The 7522-nt window shown below is 34.1% G+C and overlaps 1 long non-coding RNA gene across 2 annotated transcripts; it reads left to right on the forward strand.

Moving 5' to 3' along the window:
• Positions 1-310: 310 nt before the first annotated feature.
• On the forward strand, positions 311-6816 carry LOC111004939 (uncharacterized). Of its 2 annotated transcripts, none has more exons than XR_015789034.1 (2): positions 311-1153; positions 3796-6816. It is a non-coding gene; the product is annotated as an uncharacterized LOC111004939 (long non-coding RNA). The 2 variants fall into 2 exon arrangements; XR_015789033.1 differs by having other exon boundaries at positions 6397-6816.
• The last annotated feature ends 706 nt before the right edge of the window (positions 6817-7522 follow it).

Consider the following 7522-nt stretch of genomic DNA (forward strand, 5'->3'; position numbering starts at 1 on the left):
GTATTACTTTTTGGTCTGAATGCATAGAGGAGGAGAGCATGGACAAGAAAGCAAATTGTCATTCAAGAACTTTGCACGGTTGCTTCAATGACAATAAAAAAGCATGAAATTTTTTTTGAAAAATGTTTGAACCAAAATCAAGAAAATTCTAAATGTGTCAAACTGGGTGATTAATTTGGAATGAGAGGAATGAGATGTCATCTATTTTATTTTTCATTAAGAGGTGTTTTTGTTGGAGGTTGTAGTAGTAGTTTTTTTCCTTTTTTTGAAGGATAAATATTTATGTATTAAAAAGAAGCCATGTGGGCAACAGAAGACAATAAAAACTCCTCAACAAGGCCACAAAGCTAGAGGGGAAATGAAGAAGTGCAGAAATTAGAAATTTGCAATTGAAACCCTTGCTTTGCCAAAAAATGCGCTGGTCGGTTTAGCTCACGGTGGACATAACAGAAGGAACAAGACTCAAATTGATGGGCTTTTTGCAAAATGTCACAAACCCAGACGCCCGAAGCTGCCATAGACTTCAACTTTTGTTAAAGAAGAGAAATCACTTCAAGGGAGTCCGATTCCACAATAATTTTTCTACAATTGAGAGTCTGAGCATGTTTGATACCTTGAAGGATAGCAAGAAGCTGGGCCAGAAGTGGAGGGAGATAAAATGGGTGAAAAAAGGAATCTATTGCATGTACGAAGCTAGAAGAATCCTAAAAAATGAAACCCACTCTGATACCTTTGTGCTTTTCCTTGCATGTAGTATCTGTATTTAGCTTCAGGAAATTAGCTTAAGGAGGAACCCATGAAAGGTGAGATCTGTCTCCCGAAGCTTCTGGAATGGAACGACTCCTTGCTTCACGGTAAGTATCAGCATAAGAGGTAACCCAGCTACTTTTGATAAATACATCTGGAAGTGGCTTTTGTTGGTTTAATTAATTGCGGTCATTCCATGTCGACCAACGAGTGATGGCAGCAAGCTCCTTCTCCATATCAATGAGGGTGTTCTGAAGATAGACCCAGAAGTTCCAAAAACAGAGGTGTTGATGATGAGGGATTGGGCTATGCGAGAAAAAAATCCTCCAAATTTGGTGAGCACGTTTGCACTGGAAAATAGCATGGCCCGAAATTTCAACATGCTTCCTACAACACGGACAATAAGGTAAGACATCGAGCCCCTTCCTATAGATATTATGCATAGTAGGCAAAATATCATGAAAAACATTTTCAGAATTTTGTTGGAATTTTAAGCTTCCAAATTGAGTGCCAGAAAGTGCCCATTTCAGTAGAACAACTAGGTTGATTAGCCATGTTTAGAGACATATTGAGCTCATAGGCACTCTTAACACTAAAAAAATCATGATAGTCATAATATGCCACTGCCATCTATCCGGAATATTGAACTTACTAACATGAATAGACCAGATATAATCAATATTATCTTGACAAAAGAGAGATTGTAGCCTCTGTAAGTTCCAACATCCAATAGGGGAAATTAGATTTGAGACCATAATGTCCGAATCTGGCGGTGAGGGTGGAGAAATGAAAGGGCAGAACGACCTTTCTCGGGGAATCTATGGATCACGAAATACTCTTGTAGATTGATCAGTACCAATACACTTTCTAATGCCCTTAGACAGAAGTTCTCTGCCCTATAAAAAACTCTTCCAAAAATAGGAAGAATGAGTATGAGCCTCAGCTTCAAACAAGGAAGAATCCGAGAAATATTTGGCTTTGATAACTCTGGAAACAAGCAAATCATGATGTTGAAGAAATCTCCAAGCTTTCTTAGTTAGGAGAGCCTTATTGAAACTTTCACGATCCCGAAAGTTGAGGCCCCCAAGATCTTTAGGAAGCCACATTTGCTTCCAACTCATACAATGAATCTTCTTATGATCATTAGAAGCTCCACCAAAAAAGAGCAAAAATCTGAAAAATATCTTCACAAAAGCCTTTAGGAAGACGAAAAACACTCATATCATAGCATGGAATTGCTTGACCTACACTTTTAATCAATACCTCCTTACCACCAACAAAAAATAAGTTTTGCTTCCAGCCTTGCATAATTTTCCAGATATGATCCTTGATAAAGGCTCAATCTTGACCCTTCCTTCGAGAGATAGAGGAAGGTAAACCAAGATAATTTCCAAATTCCGAGACAAGTTGAACACCCATGAGAGACTAGAGATAATGCTAACGATCCAAATGAACATTAGGTGAAAACGTCAAGGATGATTTGGAAAAATTGATGAGCTGCCCAGAGGCTTTCCCGTAGGTGAACAACAAGTTCTTTAAATGAGTACATTCGAGCTCTTTAGCTTTAAAGAAGATTAAACTATCATCCGCAAAAAAGAAGGTGAGAAATTGTACGGCCATTCGTACCTATGGAAATTCCATTGAGATTCCTAGAAGAGTTGGCGTTGTAGAGCAACATGCTACATCATGGAAAGACCCTCGGCACAAAGAAGAAACAAATATGGAGATAAAGGGTCTCCTTGTCAAATATCGCGCGTAGGAATAATATTACCTCCAGGCTGACCATTAATCAAAACGGAGAAATGTGTAGATGAAATAAAGTCATAATTCTACAAACCCAAGCGGGTGTAAAACCCATCTTAATCATTAAACGTTACAAATAACATCATTCCACTCTATTGAAAGCCTTACTGAGGTCAAGTTTTAGCACTGCTAAGCCATTTAAACCCGTTTTCTAACCACGAATGATATGAAGGAACTCATGGGCTATGATGATATTGTCACTGATGGCCCGATTAGGAACAAAAGCAGACTAAGCTGGAGAAATAACCTTCTGAAGGACATACTTGAGGCAATCGGCCAAGGCCTTAGTCACAATTGTATAGGACACATTGCATAAACTTGTAGGTCTAAAATCAGATACTGATCTGGGTTGTTTAGACTTCGGGATAAGAGTACGCTTGAAGGCTGCCTCCGATATTCAGAATCTGTAAGCATTCCTCAAATATATTTGGCCCAACAAGGTCCCAATAATTTTGATAGAAAAGGCCCGGAAAACCATCGGGATCTAGGGCCTTTGTAGAGAACATTTGTTTAAGGGCCAGCTCCACATCTATTTTATTGAAAGGAGAGAGGAGCTTCAAATTCATTTCATGAGTCACCGCTGTGGGAATGTGACAAATGATAGCTTCCATATCCTCTAGAGATGGATTAGAAGAGGTGAAAATTGATTGGAAGTAGGAAATAAAAGCCTCCTCAATCTCAGAGGCATTCTCTGTCCAATCCCCATTAGCTTTATAAATCCCATGAATAGTGTTGCAACTCTTTCGAAGGGAAGCCTTTTTATGAAACCATTTCCAGGGAGGATTGGCTGAATTAGCTTTATAAATCCCATGAATAGTGTTGCAACTCTTTCGAAGGTGTAGACACCGTATTTGGTCCGGCTTCATTTTAATTTTAATTTTTACTATTTAATTTTTGTTTTATTAAGTTTTATTTTGATTATTTTGGTTTAAAATACTATAAGATTACTTTATTATTGGTTATAAGCTAAAATTAAAATTAAATTAAAAAAATAGATTTTGTTTTAAAGAATTTGATTTAATATTAAAATAAAAGAAATAAAAAGATTTTATTTTATTTATATAATTTTGTTTTAAATAAAGGTTTTTTAATTAAAAAAAATTTAGATTCTGTTTTGGTTAAAAATAAAGATTTGGTTTCTCCTCCCGTTTTTCCTTGGTCAAAACCGAAGCTTTCCCTTCCCTCTTTTTCTCTGGTTTTACTCGACTCACGCATGTTACTGTTATTTTTTTGGTATATTTAAAGGGCACACAACACACAGAGAAGGGAGAAAAAACAGAGAACACACAGGCAGAGAGTTAGAAACCCATCACCTGATCACCATATCTTCTTCTCTCCATCTCTCTTATCCCACCATCACCACTTTTCTCTTGCATACCCACGACCTCCGACGCAAGGGAACGACGCGAACGACAGTCTCCTCCCTGGTAGTGTATTTTAAGTAAGTATCAAATACGTTGGAAATAGAAAGGCTTTGGAAATCATGCTTTTAATTTGAAACAGATTTTTTTGTTTCTATCAAAAGATTTTTTTTTGTTTTTTTTAAGAAAAAAATGTTTTTTTTAGAAAAAGTTTTTTTTTTTAAAAGAAAATGTTTTTAGTAGGGAAAAAAATCTTCTAAATTAATTTAAATAAGTTTTTGAAAATAAAATAAGGATTTTGATATTTTAAAATTTGTTTTAGAATAAAAGGTTTTCTTTTTCTAATAAAGAAGAGTTTTTAAAATGAAATAAATATAAACTTAATTTTAAATATTTTACTTTAAAATTTTGGTTAAAATACGTTGAAAAAATAGGAGTTTTATAAAATAAATCTTCTTTAAAAAAAATTTGGATTCTTTTAAATTTGGATTCAAAGTTTAAATTTGGATTCTTTTTATTTAAAATGTAGTTTTTATTTAAAATGATTTTTTTCACAAGGTTTATATTTTTTGTGTTTCTTTTATTTTATTTTTTAATTAAAAAAAAATCTTCTGCTGCAAAATTTTAAAGGAGGAGATAAAAACAGAGTATTTTAGAATAAAATCTCATTTAAAATTCTTTTAATGGTTTGGTGGTTATGGTTTTGAAAAAATGTTAACAAAAAATCAGTTTTTAGCAAATAAGTTTTGTTAAAGTAAATTTGACTTTGTTTTTAAATAAATTTTTTTTCTTTTAAATAATTTTGTTAATTTCGAAATAAATAAAAAAGATATTTTTTTGTTTTAATTTAACAAAATTCGTAGTTTTTTTTAGTTTAAAAAAATAAATTAAAACTTTTGTTTGTGTAAAAGAATATAATGTTTATATCGTAAGATGTTAGCATAGTGGTAAGATTGTTTAGTTTTTTAATGTACATGACCCAAGTTCAAGTCTTAAATTTGCCACTCATATCTGACGTCGGCCGCTCCGCGTCGCAATGATGGTGCGACAGAAGGGAAGCCTTTTTCATTGTAAAAAGTGATCCATAGCAAATGCTACCAATTTCCAAAGTGATGCACATAATTAAAATCAATGGGGGTGGCTTATTGTATGCATCTGCAAGAGCTTCTTCTTTCTTCCGAATCTCAATGAAAAAGCCTCGAATGGTACTAGTGCCCCAGTGAGGCAAGGCCTTAGAAGTGCGAGTGAGGTTAGTGGTTAATGGAAGAGACCTACCTCTTCTCGACCAAGATTAAGAATCATGAATAATGTTTCGACAAGAATCATAACGGGTCCATCATTCCTTAAATTTGAAATCCCTTCGTCAAAAACACTGACGCCGAGAATGAGAGTGTTGGATTAGGATTAACGCTATGGCCCTATGATCTGACTTGGACCAATCAGGATGCTTGGGCAGTGCATTCAGGAAAAGACTGAAAAAGGAGCTATTACAAATGAATCTGTCAAGTCGTCTCCATGGTTGGGCAAAAGCATGGCGATTATTAAACCATGTGAAATGGTCCCCTGAATAGCCCATGTCAATAAGGGAATAAGAGTCCAAAGCTGAACGGAAATCAATGATAAGCCGAGTGTCGGATGGTCACCCATTTGTTCATGGGGCCAAAGAATAGCATTAAATTCTCCTCCAACCAGCCAAGGGAAGTCATCAGAATTGTGAAGCCTTCACAAAAGTTTCCAAGAAAGAACTCTCTTGTGTGTTTTAGGATGACAATAGAAACCAGTAAAGCGCCAAACAAAGTTGGATCAACGAACGGTAGAGTCAATGTGATGAGAAGAGAAAGTTCATATAGAGATGTCCATTGGATCCTTCCAGAGCAAACAGAGACTGCTACTAAGACCTGTACTGTTTACAGTAAAACAACCAGGGTAGTTGAGAGAAAGTTACAATTTATTTGTTAAAAGGGAATTACATTTCGTTTCAATAAGAAAAAGCAATTGAGGGTCTTCCTGGTGAATAAAATCAAAGGCAACTCTGAATGTCCTAGGGTCCCCAACCCACAGACATTCCAGCATAAGGTTTTCATGGCTCCCAGCGAGGCTGCCTAGCAACCTTCACCGATGTAGATAGAAAAGTATCAGATGGAACAGTGTCTGAAACATGTTTGCATCTCTTGGGAGTAGGATCAAGTAGAGTAAGACTGCCTTTCCTCTTGGAGCCGATATGGTCAAGTGCAGCTGGCAGAGTGTGTTTCCACGTGCCAATACTTGCAGATGGAATAAGATGATATTTAGGAACCAATTGATTGGCATCCTTAATGGCAACATGATTTATGGAATCATTCGGAATCACATTAACTCCCCTCATTATGGTCGTTACAAGATCCTTGTCCAGCTGGATAGGCAAAATAGATGGAGCAGCAGTTACCACCATATTCAAATAAGTTTTAATGCCTGCATCTAATACTCCTGAATTTTTGTCTAACAGCTTTGGAGAGGTAACCATAGCCGGCTGAGATTGAGACTCCGATAGGCGTTTTGGTTACTGCATAGATTCTAGCAGCTGTAGAGACATCGACGGCTGCAAAGGTTCTTGCAACTTTTGAATAGGCACTGATTTGCATTGTTGAGACAGAACATCCTGACATGTATTGGATGAGCTTGATACACTTCCTCTCGCACCTGCGGAGGAAACGGATAGAGATTTTTTTGGGGACAAAGAGTGAGAATTCTTCAAGGATCCTTGAAACCGAAGCCAAGGTCCATATAAAGATCCTTGACGGGAGGTTGTTGTTAGTTTTTTTTTTTTTTTTTAATTAAAGGATGTTGTTGTTAGAGATGCTCAATCTATTTTAGTTTTTATATGTTACTACTTTCTATTCTAATGAATTATATTTTTGGGAGTCAATGTTTTTAAGCTTTGATTATGATATTTAAAAATTCAATGTTTAGTGTTAAAATAATTATATTATTATTTAATAATGTATCAAACAAGATATTATAAAGCACAATGTGTAATGTATAAAAAAAACTAGATAATTATATCAATTTCATAAAATTCTATTATAACTATATTTGATTATACCTCAATTAAATATAATGTTTGTAAAACATTTTAAAAATAGATCCGTCATCTAAATTTTATACAATATTATATTGCATTCTAATTTTAAAAATAAAAAAAAAAACTAAACAAAAACTTCAGACATGGAATAATCATAAATATACATTAAACTTGTAATAATCATAAATATACATTAAACTTTTACATGTTTAATTTAATATATAAATTAATTTAAGAAGGAATATAAAAACATTCACCATTAAACCAATTAATTTTGAATTCTTGACTTAGAAAACAATTTTTAGAATTGAATTTCAAATATGAAACAATTTAAAATTTTGAATTCTTGTATGATTCTATTTTCAAATTTGAATTACAATAGAAAACAGTTAGGAAATTAAAGTTTGAAAAATGATATTTTTTAAATCTAAACTATTCAATGTTTAGTTACTAGATTGTTTTTTTAATGAAAAAAAAACAATAGATAAAATTAAATAAAAGAAGACCATTTCATATTAAATTAAATTTAATAGATGTGAAACAATCTGTA

This window comes from Momordica charantia (assembly GCF_013281855.1).
Source record: "Momordica charantia cultivar OHB3-1 chromosome 11 unlocalized genomic scaffold, Mcharantia_2.0 BLBB01000011.1, whole genome shotgun sequence".
Taxonomy (NCBI): Eukaryota; Viridiplantae; Streptophyta; class Magnoliopsida; order Cucurbitales; family Cucurbitaceae; genus Momordica; species Momordica charantia.